This window comes from Furipterus horrens, unplaced genomic scaffold, assembly GCF_987537825.1.
Source record: "Furipterus horrens unplaced genomic scaffold, mFurHor1.1.pri manual_scaffold_17, whole genome shotgun sequence".
In the NCBI taxonomy this organism is placed as follows: Eukaryota; Metazoa; Chordata; class Mammalia; order Chiroptera; family Furipteridae; genus Furipterus; species Furipterus horrens.
Window position 1 is genome coordinate 81,222,353 of NW_028327187.1, and position 14,554 is coordinate 81,236,906.

Genomic DNA, 14,554 nt, shown 5'->3' on the forward strand with positions numbered 1-14,554 from the left:
AGAAAGGTGTGCCTCAGAATACTTATATTGACACTTAGCTCCAAATCAAGTGCCAGCTATAGGAGAAATTTGCCACCAAGGTAACAAGTCAGGAGTTTTTCAATTAAGATGAAAGGGATACCATAAAGAGATTAAATTCTGATTAACAGTTAGGATTAGTGAAAATGGTACCAAATGGTACCTAGTTATGTGTTTAATTCTGCTCTCTATATACTATAGTTAAGTATAACATTCTTTAGGGTTGCTTTGCTTGAGTGTATGAGTGTTTAAGTTAATTTGTATTTTTTAATGAACTGACTAGATAACTCATCATTTTCATTTTTATCAAAATTAACTATATTTATAACCAAAGACTGGTAATTCAAGATCACATGATCAATACAGGGCTGCTACTAATGTGTAGTGTCCCATTGTGTGAGTTAGAAAAACTAAAGCCCTCTGGGAGAATATGAGACAGCCCTTCCTACCATTACCTACTCGCAATGCTCCTTAATTGCTAAGTTCATTTATTTGATGGGTGAATATATTAAAACTTACCTACATACCTAAAAATAGAAAGTAATGATGGTGAATATCATAGCACATATACAAATGATACTAAAATAAGCTAACATTTGCATATTTCTAATTTTTTGAGATTATATATTTCTTAACTTTTGGGATTAATGTTTTAAATTTATTTCTCATTCAGCCTTTACAATATTTTTATAAAGTTGTTCAGCCACCATTTATTGAGTGATAGACAGTATGTTAGGCCCTAAGAGCCTTGTCCTTAGAGTCTTAATCAGATATGTGAGCTGATAATCTCAGCATATATGGTGATTAAAGAGCAGAGGTTTGTATAGAGTGCTATATGGGAGCCTGGGGGAAAGGCACCTAGCCCAGATGGGATACCAGTTAATACTCACTCGAGGAGACTGCTGAGCTGAGCAGAGTCAGTGGTATATAATTGGCTTCATTTAAAGGACACAAAGGTGGAGCCACAGAAAGATTGAACAATTTACTATATATTGCACAGCAATGTAGAGTTATTATTAGAAACAACATGAAGTAACTCCCAGTCTAAGAAAGAGTCCAAACTACTAAACTCCTTGCCATAACATACCATTAAGATTTATTTGAGAAATAAAATTTATTTGCAATATTTTATTTGACAAAGTTGTATATTTATATACCTCATAGAAACATACATGAGAATATTAGAAAAATGCAAGCACACCAAGATAACCCAAGCTTGCAGCCTTCTAGGATAGCTAATTAAACACCTATGCCATAATCCTGGAAACCTTTAGTTCCTTATTTTATGGTTGCTACAGCTTGATACAAGAAGGTGTATTGCATGAAAGTGAGGCTCAGACTTCCTCAGATACCAACTTTAAGAGGACTGAGTCATTCAAAGCATTCCCCAAAGTTCATCAACCACCAAAGGCAGCAAACAAAACTACTGTTAACTACATGTGTAATTAGGGTTTATTATAACTAGTGTATAGCATTTTAAAGTCTTATTTACCACTGCTTTGAATTGGTTTTGCCCTGCTTTTATTTATGCTTAATTGTCCTGTTTTATACGCACTTAATTTTGTAGGATACTTTATATCCTTTCTGGATGCAGGCAAAGTACAAATTCTAAATAAATAATAACAATATATTTAATTTATGTAGAATTTGTTCTTTTATGTGCTGCTGCATGTACACTTTATAGTACTCTGAGACATCTTACAAAATCAATGTGTATGGTACACTTATGTCCATTTTATAGGACTTGGAACAATTTTATTGTTTTAAATTATTATACAGGCTTACAGTTATATATTAGCTTTACTATATACTTTTAGTTATATCTACAAGTTACTTGGTGTGGTGTCCTTGGTCAGGGACACAATCCCCAATAATAGAAAATGATCCTACAAGCAAAAACAGTACAAGTTATGGCAACCCACTTTATTTGATAGTTGTAATGCATTCTTAAGTTGGAGGTGGGGAGGAACTCTCAAGAATGGACATATTTTCTGGAAAGTATGATCTACTTTTTGGAATGTTTTAGGCCAAATTTTAAACTGTGTCTTGCTTCTTTTTCTTATATAATGTGTTTCTACATCACCAGCATCCTTGCTAAGAAGCCAGTTTATAGGGACTGCAAACTCACTTTCCTGTTAGCTTAAACAATTGGGAAGGTACATCGGTTAGAAATCCATTTTAACATAGAAGAGTATTAATAAAATACTTCTTGTATTTACATTAAATATTGGGCTTTAATTTAAGATTTCATTGAGAAAAAGATAAAAAAGATCCTGTTGCTAACAAGGTTTTAAAAACACTGGACTAGTTGATCCTCAAAAGCCCTTTTCAGGATATTATATGGGTCTGCAATACTGAAAAGAAAAGGTTTTACTGAATTTCCATCATGGTTTGTTTCTTCGTTTTTGTTTTTGTTTTCTTGTTTGTTTGTTTTTTATTTTTACTGTAGAAAATCCTGTGATATGAAATAGAAAATATATCATAGAAAAAGAAGACCAGACTCTTATGAAAGTGGAATGTGGGTCAAAGAAGGTCCGTAATAGTAGAAAAAAGACACTAGATAATGTAATTATTTTTCCATTTTTAGTTTTAGTAATTTAATTTGGAATTTGGCATTCAAATAAATTGAAATCTTGATTGTTTTTAATCATATGCCCCATCAGCCATCCTTACACTTCCACCAGGTTATTTTACTAGTTAACAGCCCTCCAAAGTAGTTGCACCTCATCCGTCAGACAATATACACAATTTCGTCAGTTGCCTTGAAAGTTTCAGTTAGACTTTCCCTACCTACTTTATTTTCCACAATTTTTCAATCTGTACTCTGTAATCTATCGAAGTGGCCTTTTTTCCCTAACTCTATGTACTAGGGTCTCATTGCTGTCTGCAGTCTCTGGCCTCACCTGCCCAATTCAAGCATAACCTTGCTTCTACCTGATATCTTTCACTGTCACCACTTAATTTAATTCCTGTTTTTTCTAGGTTTGAAGAGGACATATTGTCCCCACTTATCTCAAACAACTTCTTTGTTTTTTTCCCTAAGTTTCTTATATCGAAGTGAATTTTCTATCAGGCAGTCAGTCCCTCATGCTGTATCTCATCCATCCCTGGAAACTTGTTAGATAGTGAATTTTGAATACTGGGAAACTTTATTCTATTATTCTAAACTGGGAAAATAATGCATTTGCATCCTGTGTTAGAAACCCCAACCAATTTCCCAAACATCATAAAAAAAAACTCTAAAATAGTCATGTAACAATCCTCTAAACACGTAGCATGTTATAAAGCATTTAAAACACCAGTTGCTTAATTATTGAACACTTAATGGACTAATTCACCCTGGCTGGTTTGGCTCAGTGGATTGAGCGTCGGCCTGCGAGCTAAGTGTCGCTGGTTCGATCTTCCAGTCAGGGCACATCAGAGAAGGAAAACTCTGACTCCAAAAAACCTCCGCTGCCTTGCGGCATACCTCTTCAGGGGAAAGGCTAAGGGAGTAAACCCCGACAGAAAATCCGGAGCCGGAGTCCCTAAGGCGGTTTGACGTTGTAGTCAACACCGGCAACTCCTGCGGCGCACCTGAAGCCAAGCTGTATTGACTCCGTCTTTCCCTTGGACCCTTCGGCTGCGAAGAGAGGGGGGGTCTGCTGCATGGGCAACAGCAGACCCTCCATATCACCCTGCCCAGGCTCTGTAGCTTCAGCTTCACTGGAGAGGACACTCCAGCGTCATCGCAAGATGTCAATTCAACACGGGAGGAGACAGATACCGTGTCACTCCCAAGTCGGACTGCACAGCCATTCTCGGCGGTGCAGATAGACTCTTAAGAAGCTACACCATCGTCTCTCGAGACGGACGGCTGCCGAAAAAATGGACTAATTAGCAGGTATGTTTATGTGTACTTTACAGTGATGCCGTACAATACTGGATGCAAATACCCCACGCCCCAAATAAAAGCAAGCTTTCAAGCTGCCTATAAATGTCTATCTTTGTTTTCCACTATTAAAAGAAGTGAAGGAACTCTTCAAAAAGTTTAGTGATGATGAAGGATGATGGAAAGGCAAAGTAAGGTTTTTTCCAGGAATTTCTAGAGAGGATTCACTAGTGAAAAGCAATATACAAGAAAACTATCAAGAGAGCCACTTAATAGGTGCTTTGATTCTATGTAAAACCAAAGTGAAGTAAAAAAAAGTCCTGGAGATTTGTCAAAAAGATGAGTAAATTAAAGTAAATTAGACCATGAAAATGACAAAATTATCATTTTAATTAGCCTTTAACAATCAAGCAGGGCAAGGTGAGGAAGTGAGAAAGGGACAGCAATATCCAAATTCTGGGTAAAAGAAATTTTTTTTTTTACTCAAGCATGGCAGGAAGGAAATTGTCACAATAAATATTAATCCAGGTTAGTGAGGAGGGCACTAATTTTCTGAAATCAATAATCTTACTCTGTAGCCTCATTTATTTTCCTCTTTGCTGTTTATGTTTAGCTGTTTACATGAAGTGACATCACAATGTTCCCTTTATACTGCCAAGTACATGTACAGTGATGTAAACAAACCATTATATAATGTTAAAGGTACATAATAAATGTTAATGACAATTATTAAGGGAAAATTAACAATCAAGGTAATTCTAAAATGGGTCTAAGAGTCTCTGTTAGAGTTGGGGTTCAGAGGATGGTGCTGTGATGCTGGAGCAAGCCTCATCAGAGTGAGGATTCAATTGACAGAGCCTGGGGTTAATGAAAACTTTCCTGGTTTTAAGTGCCTTGCCTCACACCTAAACAGATTAACAATTTCACTTTAAATGAAAGCAGGTGCCTTTCGTTGCCTGCCTCAGGCTGCAAAATACCAGAAGAGAACAGGCAAATAAATGAACATCCAGATTTCTGAATATTCTCAGTTGAGCCTGCAAGCAGTGCTTCCATTTCCCCTCCTATTCCTGGAGGCCAGTCTCAGTCCCCACGCCCACTGCCTCTTGTTTCAGAACTCCATAAAGCTCTGGGTGGGAGCATCACACCTATTTCTCAGAATCCCACAGTATCACCTGCCTCACTCCTGTGCTATCAGGGAAAAAAAGAGGGTGGGAAATCCCTGTCCTCGGGAGCCAATTTCTCTCTTTTTTAAAAAGATTTTAAAATTGTTATTCTATTACAATTGTCCCAATTTCTCCCCCTCTGCTCTCCTCTGCCCATCCCACCCCCCCGACTCTCACAGTCAATTCCCACACTGTTCTCCATGTCCATGGGTCATTCATAAATGCTCTTTAACTAGTCCCTTCCCCTTCTTTTCATCCTTATCCCCCTCCCCCCCTCCCCTCTAGTCACTGTCAGTATGTTCCAATTTCCATGATTCTGGTTCTATTTTGTCTTTTACAGGTTCTTTAAAGCAAAAGGCTTAAACAGCAAATGCCTACAATGCTTTGGAAGATAAAAATCTCTAAATGCTACAGACAAAGCGGAAGATACAGATCTATGCAATACCACATTACTTGCCTTTTAAATTACTGATTCAACCTTGGTTGGATTGTATACAGTTTATTAAATCTCTCAATTTTCTACCACATTTGGTTAACGAGAGCTGGATGAATTGAATATTTTATCTTCTTACAACTGTTGATAATGTCCTCACATACACATATTTCCTTTCCAGGTAGGAGGTACTCAGATGAGCATGATTCAAGGTAACTATGTGCTACAGAGATAAAGCCATCAGTACATTTTACATATGGTTAAGTCAGACAGAGAAAGACAAGTACTGTATGATATCATGTATATGTGACATCTAAAAGAGTTAAAACTGTAAAAAATAGTGGTTACTAGGGGTTGGGGAAGGGATAAGAATGATGGTGTTTAAGGGTACAGACTTGTTAATAAGTATTAAATAAGGCATAGAGATCTAAAGCACAATAAAATGAATATAGACAATAATATTGTACCATAATTATGTACTATAATATATATCAGTACATCTGAAATCGTATTACACCTCAAACTTACACAATGTTACATGTCAAATTCATTCAATAAATAAAAAGGATCCAATAGAGTCTCAGAAACTTAGATTTTTCCTTTCAGGAATTTAACAGTGGGAAAATGGTGGAATTTGTTCAAGGTCTCCTTCTCCAAACCCAAATCACAACACCTAGTTGGACTAATGAAATTTGGCTGTCCAAAAAAATTGAGTTAGTAAACATGAGCTTAAACTGCCATTTGTATAAGGGGCATTTTGTTCGTATAGATACAACCTTTGCGTCTGCATGAAATGTATACTCTCATTGCTTTATACTGCAAGTACATCCCTGAACAGTTATGTTTCAAGTAGGTTTATCAATCAGATTATACAGACATCTGATTAGATAATCTTAAAGCTAAAATTAACAAGTCTTTCCTCAAAGCAAAGTAGAACAATGCATATGATCTAATAATTAAGTTGGGGAGGTAACTGGGACAGGGGGAATCCTGAGATACAATTGCACATTCCCTAAAATCTTCCTATTGTATGGTTATAAGCATACCTAGGCATATGTTCAGAGAAAATTTATGAAAAATATATCAAAATATTAACAGCAATTATCTCTTGACTGATGGGATGCTACAAAATTTTACTTTTAAAACGTTTTGATTTTTTCACATTCTCTGAAGTCAGCATGTATTCCTTTATTTTACTACATTAAATTTTGTTTAAGAAGAGGTATGCTGAAAGAATCTAGTAAAGCATATGGTAAAACAAATAATCACCTCCTGAATATTTGTTTTGGTAATGGGTTGCTTAAAGGAAGTTTTATCTATGTGATTTTGCCCATTATGGAATCCTCAGTGCTAAACACATAGGACATGGAGTAGGTACATACCCAATTAAAACTGAAAAACATTTAGTTGTATTCTCTGCTTATAAATCTGACTTTTAAATCACTCTACAGAGCAGGCATTTAAGTGAGCGCATGATTAGACAACCACTGTAAGAACCTCATTATTGAACTGGCTAAGTAAGGGTCCTTCTCTCCTAGGTAGGGGTATATGTGTAATTTGGAAGTTAATGGTAAGAGTGTTACCCCTGGCTGGTTTGGCTCAGTGGATTGAGCGTCGGCCTGCGAGCTAAGTGTCGCTGGTTTGATCTTCCAGTCAGGGCACATCAGAGAAGGAAAACTCTGATTCCAAAAAACCTCCGCTGCCTTGCGGCATACCTCTTCAGGGGAAAGGCTAAGGGAGTAAACCCCGACAGAAAATCCGGAGCCGGAGTCCCTAAGGCGGTTTGACGTTGTAGTCAACACCGGCAACTCCTGCGGCGCACCTGAAGCCAAGCTGTATTGACTCCGTCTTTCCCTTGGACCCTTCAGCTGCGAAGAGAGGGGGGGTCTGCTGCATGGGCAACAGCAGACCCTCCATATCACCCTGCCCAGGCTCTGTAGCTTCAGCTTCACTGGAGAGGACACTCCAGCGTCATCGCAAGATGTCGATTCAACACGGGAGGAGACAGATACCGTGTCACTCCTGAGTCGGACTGCACAACCATTCTCGGCGGTGCAGATAGACTCTTAAGAAGCTACACCATCGTCTCTCGAGACGGACGGCTGCCGACGACGACGGTAAGAGTGTTATTGCTTTAGAGTTTATCTCAACTCTTGAGTTTCTATAATATTAGAAAGGAACAATGATGCAGCTAATAGCCAAATGATTTGTTTGGTTTGAAAACAAGTATGATTTTTTCTGCAGATGGTTAACCATCATAATTTTGTTCCCATAGACACGGTTTGCCTTTTCTGAGTGCATAGACTGACTGACTGATGGAGAATGTAACCAGAAATCGTCTGGGGGACAGAGGAAAGCCAGCCTGGGATTAAAGTTTTACTACCCTTCAGCCTGAAGTGCTGAATTTAAGGTTCACTTGCACCATTTTAGAATAACATTACCTTTTCTTTGTATAGTGCTTTCTAGTATATAGAGTGGGGTGACTTTTTCTTAAAGAACAAGGTTTTCTCTCTTTTCTCTCTCGTTTAAAAAAAAAATCTCTTTAGGGAAATAAAGTTCAATGGCATTAATGAGATTATGGCCAACTTGCCTTCCATTAAGATTTCTTTTCTTTTCCTCTTAAAATTTCTTTTTGTTTCCTTTTGGGTGTGGAGAAGAATAAGGTCTATTGATTCTAGTGAAGTTGAAGGTATCTCCTCTTATGATGGGACAATATTTATTTTAAAAAGTCTCTGGAGAAAAAGATCCTTGTTTTTGGTGGGGTTGAGGAAACACCTCTCTTTACGTTTGGAGAATTTCCATTAAAAAAACAACAACTAGGTTTTATGGAGAAGAGCTATAGGAGCCACTGGTTTTAATGAAGTTGGGGAACCCTCCTCAGAAGGATTTTTGTCTTTTCTTTCAAAAAATAAGGTTGAGGGTATATTTCCTTGAAATAATTTATTTTTTGTTTCTTTTGTTAAATGAAGAAAGAAAGAAAGAGAGAAAGAAAGAAAGAAAGAAAGAAAGAAAGAAAGAAAGAAAGAAAGAAAGAAAGAAAGAAAGAAAGAAAGAAAAAGACTTGAAGGCTGAAGGATAAATAAAGTCTCTGGGTATGAGTGAGATTGGATGCATCTTCCCTTGTAGAAGCTTTAGAAGGGATTTTGTGATTTTTTCACTTTTTTGGAGGGGAGCAGAAGTGGAGCTGATCATCAGGAATAATATGCATTATCCTCATAAGGCATGCATTGGTGCACCTTCCTTGAGGAGAATGTCTCCCTTGTAGTCTTTTACAAATTATCCCTATTTTACATTTTTCTTCCTCCCTCTTTCTCTCCCCCCCTTTCCTTCCCCTTTTCCTCCTCCTCCCCCTCTCTCCTGCCCTCTTTTTTTTTTTTTTTTTTTTTTTTTTGGTTTGGAAAAGAATGTTCAGGGACTTTGGTGAGTTTGGGGGAAATCCTGTTCCCTAAAAAGGAAGTTTCTCTTTTAAATAGCTTATTCATTTTCTTTTCCCCCACTCCCAAATTCTAAATGTATTTGTGTTGAGGGGGGAAAAGGGGGGCTTTGTTGAGGCTGGGGGCATCTTTCTTTAAGAAGACTTTCTTGGTTTTGTTTCTGTTTCTTGCCTACCTTTTCTATTTATCCTTCCAATTAAAAATTTTCCTATATTAAGAATAAAGCTTGTGGGTTTGGATGAATTTGGGTTAGCTCCCATTAGAAATATTTTTTTTTCTTTTTTCTTTTTTTAAAAAATTGCATTTGTTTTTGTTGTATTTTGACAAAAAAGTTTGTGATCTTTGTGAAGCTGGAACATTTCTCCTCTTTAAAATAATTTTGTTTTTATTTTATTTATATTATCCTCTCCACCGACACATGTCTTTTCATTATTAATTTTCTTTTAAATCTTAAGAAAACTTGTATTTTAAAAATAAGGTTAATGTGCTTTGGTGAGGATGGGGCATCTCTCCTTAGGGGGTGATTTATTTCTATTGTCTCCCCCCTTTGTGTCAATTAAACATTCAGGAGATTGGTTAAGATTAGGGAGCCCATTCTTTCATATTTTTTTCCTTTTGTTAAATTAAAACATTTGTATGTATTTGGGGTGGAGGGATTACTAAATATCATTGACTTTGATAATTTTGAAAGTATATACCCTTAAAAAGATTTATTTTGTTTGTTCTTCTCAAAAGAAAAAAATAAAGGGTCTGTGTGCAAATAAAGATTATTTTCTTCCATGAGGCTGAAGGCCCTGACCTTGAGAAGATTTCCCTTCCTTAAAAAACTTCCCCTTACTTAGTCATTTGTTCACTTATTTGAGGAGAGGTATTAGGTTCATTATCTTGAAAGTGGAGGAATGATCTATTTCTTTTACATTTTTAAAAATTGATATAACTCATATATCATAAAATTCACCATTTTAAAGTGTACATATCAGTGGTTTTTAGTATATTAACAAAGTTGTGCAACCATCACCACTATGTAATTTCAGGACATTTTCTCATCCCCAAATGATGTCTTGTACCCTTTAGCTATCACCCACACTTCCTCCTTCTGTGTCTAAGGATTTGCTTATTCTGGAAATTTTATATAATTATAAGAAATAACATTAGGAAAATTTGGTGAGATTGGTGGAACCCCTCTTTGGAAGATTTATTTTTGCCTGCATAATTTTTGTGAGGGGTTGAGCATGGGCTGGAAAGTGCAAATAAACTTTATAAATTTCATGAATTTTGTTTAAGGTTAGAAATACTATTTACTTTGAAATAATTTCCCTTTTTTATTTTATTTTATTTTTTTCTAGGGATATAAGTTTCATGGGTTTTGGTGAGGGTGAGGAGCTTGTCCCTTTAGAAATTCTTTCTTTTATTTTCTGAAAATAAGTCAAGGGAGGAATAAGTTCCATTATCAGGGGCCATTGTTCCTTTCTCTTATTTTTTAACTCATAAATTTGTTTTTCTATTTTGAGAATAATGTTTATTTGTTTTGTTGAGGGTGGGAGCATCTTCTTTTAGGAATTTTTCTTTTTTTAATACTTAAAATAACTATTTTTTTCTACTGAGGAAATTATAGTAAGTGAGCTTTGAAAAGGTTGGACACCCTATCCCTAGCAGAATTTCTATTTATTTTCTTTCAAAAAATAAAAGTCTTTTTTGGGAGCAATATGTTTAGGTCTTATGCCTCTTATCCTTCTTTCACAGGTTCCTGTTCTATAATGGTCACCTCTGGGAGCATCAGACAGGGAACAGCAGTCACTGCTTTGGGAAAACCCAACACTGACAGAATGTCAACTTAAAGATTGGCCTTAGACAAACGAAGATCCTATGTGTTACAAAAAGCCATTTGTTGAGTATTTTTAAAAATCTGCAATTGATAAATTATTATATCCTATTTAGGTGTCAAATTTTATTTTTGCCCTCTCCCACTCTGCTGCCTTCTTCGAGGGAATACAGAAGTTAACGCAGAAGAAAGCATTCTACAAACTATAAATTACCATATTAGCAGAAGGAATTATATAATCCTTATTATAATGCCCTTGAATGGTTTACTGATATCTATGGATTTTTGCCCTTTCCTTGGAAGCACTTGGAGTGCTCAGCCTTTCCTTTTGGGCTATATAGATCTGCAGAAGCCCTAGTCATAAACACTAAGAATTGTATTTACAGAAAAGAAAGACCACTGACCAAATATCTCATTTATCTTTTCTAGAACATCCTGCAGCAAATGTTCAGGAGCTCTCAGAATATACCAAATCAATCAGATGGTATGATCAAAACCTGACAAGGAGGGGGAAAAGAACCTAAGAAGAATGAAAGTAATTTCATCCTGACCTTCAACAGATTGAACATTCAAATCTACAATCCCAAAGCTGTTCATAGTCACTGCAGGTATTCTACTCACTTAGGAAAAAAAAATATTACCTCTGAAACCAACAACATCATCCTTAGTCTGCTGCTGCCAGGACTCCAGAGGATAAGAACACTTTCTAAATTTTTTTTTGAAATTGTGAGTAATTTTCTTCTTAATTATGGTTCTAACATCCATTCTGAAAATGGAAAGACTGACTGCATTTCCTTAAGGTCTATATATTCCAGGCTATTTAAATAAGCATTTACTTCTTACTCTGAAATCATTGAAAATACATTTTTATTCATTCACAGTAGCCATCTCTATGTTGTTGCTAGAAATGGAATTGATAGTTTTCAAGCTTCAGCAAGTGTTTATCGAGCAAAAGTAGAGAGGACTAAATTGTACTAGGTAATGGGAGGGAGACACTGTATCTACCTTTGAGAAGCTCAAAAATAGGTAAGATAATATATTCAGGCAAAAATGACTAGATATCATATAAACAAATGCTTGCTACTTTGCAAGAAAATGCCTGTAAAAAAAATACCAGGAAACAGTTCTTTTATGGTTTTGGGTATACTAGTAATCGCTGTGTAGTCGTTAGGAGGGGTACACAGATGCCCTCCCTATCCTAGAAATATATGTCACAAAAATGTGTTTCTTCTCAGATTTTCATCAATCACCTGTATGGTGTGATTATAATTTCATAGCTGGTCAAAACTCAATGAATAAAAAAATAAACTTTCTCCAACTATAGCTGAGGGGAGAGAAACAAATATGGTCCACTTTATGTAAGGCCCACTCCCCCCACCCACCCCAAGAGCATAATAGCAGTGTTAAAGAACCAATTCACACATCCTTACTTACACTTGCTGCCACCAGGTGGGAGACAACAGCTCATTTCCTGGAAATCAAAACATTTTAGAAAAGAAGGAAATACACAGGTTTAGTTCACTGACTGTTATCCTGGTAGCTTTTCAGGAAGAAAATATGAACCCCTTTTTCTCAGTCTCTACTCTCATACTTAGCATAGATCTGATCTGCAACTAGCAAGTTCTCAAACCCCAAAAGAGAGTAGACTACGCCCTGGAATATATTGTTGTTGTTGTTTTTTATTTCTGTTTTTGTTGTTGTTTTACTGAAATACTAGTCAGCAGAATTATCTGAGAGAAATCTGCAGTCACATTCAAACACTTGGTTTTGTTCATTTTGTCCTTTGAATAAAAGGCTGGTTTCATGCTGTTGGTACTGATTGCACCTTGCCACATAGGATTTTATTGTACAATGAGAGCTGTATTTTGTTTTGATCTGAGTGTGTATTTTCTCCCCAAGTTTGCCTCAAGGAGGCAGTGTCTGAAAACAAGGCCACCCCAGCTAAGATGGCAGCCTGTTTGCGTTCAATGTTAAGATGCAAGTCAGCTGGCTGCAGATGCAATTTGCCTAAGGAGGATGCAGCAGATAATGGTCCTATCACTGAAGATCAGATGTTCCCATCTACACCAATGAGCAATTGCATAACACCTAGAGGAATCTGCATCTTTCAAAATCCTCTAGAACTACTGATGGGTTCATCTACATGGCCCCCTTAGTGAAAGGTCAAAGTTCTTAACCTCATTTTGCAAGATAAGTCACTGAACAAATGACCAGCTCTACCAAGGGCAAAGTCAAACTCTGGCGGGTCCTGGTCCCCAGCCAGGGATTCAAAGTACCTGCTGGTCAGTCATCTTAGTGGGTACTATGTAGAGGAAGCTAACCAGATTCCCTTTACCTTGAGCCTCCTTTCTATCTGGCAACAGACATTTTGCAATCAAGCTGATGGGAGATGCTTTCCCACTGTCACAGGGCTCATCCATGGAGTTCTGGCCTCCAGTCAGTCATCCGGAGGCCAAAAAGGCTACACATTCAATGATCAGCCTATTACTCAAGTACCCAGGCATCAGCTTCTCAGCAACATTCCTGAAATCTCACTTAAGAAGGCCACAGGCCAGGTGGACCCTCCTGGTCTCCTTCTTACCAGTTTTATGAAAGTCTTTCAAAAAGACAAGAGTAAGCACCTGGTTAGGGTGACCCCTCAAGTCTAGCTGCCCCCCTTTCCCTTCTGGAGATCAGAGCAAGGAAGGGCCACTGCAGGAAGGGGGAAGATCCTCATCCTGGTAAAAGCAGGGTTGTTGGATTTTTAAAAAATAGTCTTAGTCTCCTACAATCCTGTTTTACTTTTTTTTAAACCTCTGTGTTTTTTCCCTGTTAAACTTTTCACTTTAGGTTTTCTCTTTTTCAACCATTTATTATTGCAATTGTTTTTGCAAAGTTAAGCTTCCATTTCTATTTTGCGATGCCAACCTGTGCCCTCTCTCCCTACATTCTACAAGTGTGTGGTCTACAGTAGAAGGATACTAGAGCCCTGTTCCTGTGCCCAACTAGGCAGCAGGAAGAATGGGCATTGTTGGTGTGGTGTGTTATTTGTTTCTGTGTTTTGTTTTGTTTTTTCTGCAGGGGAAGCTAAATGAAGGTGTATGTATGCATTATCATGATTTTCACAGTCTGGTGGAGGGAAATTTAAGAGAAAGGAAGAGTAGGGAAAGCACAGCGAAAGCAAGAAAGACAGACAAATCCCTGCTGAAGAGCAGACACTGGTTTCTGGGGTCCGAGGCAAACACTGAAAACCTTCTCCCTCTCATCTCCCTGCTTGGCGGGTGACGAGAGGTTCTCCACTGGTCTTCTCCTGGCTAAGTACAACGTTTAGGAAGGCATCTCTGGTGACTGGAAGAGGTGAGGATTCCCATTCACACGCTCTCAAATGGCAACTCCTATTCTCATGCCTCAAAACTAGGACTCCTGTAATACTTCAAGTGGTCCTGGTGCGGGATGCTAGAAGCCTCGCTAGTGAAGGGACCCATTACTCTATCACTGTGTTTGCACCTACCTGCTGGGAAATCCTGCAGACAGATGAAATGATTGCTTCAACATACGCATGCTCTCCGCTTCCCCCCCAGCCAACCCTACCCTTCCCCTGCAGTGTGTGTGGGCGCCACCCATCCCTTCATCCCACCCGGAGTACCAGCACCGAGCAGCAGACAGGCATTGGGCACCTCCCTGGAGTGCCGCCAGTTACGCCACAGCTGAGGACCCTCAGGGAGGGGTCCAAGCAGATGGCTGTGGCTCTGCAGTTTGGGCCTCTGTGGCAGTGAACGTGGCTAAGAGGTGTGTCCCACCGCTCCCACTTAATTCCATCCCTGTACATCCCGG

At 37.9% G+C, this 14,554-nt stretch overlaps 1 protein-coding gene across 1 annotated transcript in view; it reads right to left on the reverse strand.

Moving 5' to 3' along the window:
• The window catches only part of DGKK (diacylglycerol kinase kappa), a 147,744-nt gene that overhangs the window by 132,367 nt on the left and 823 nt on the right, over window positions 1–14,554 (reverse strand). The gene's annotated exons all lie outside the window — the stretch shown is intronic.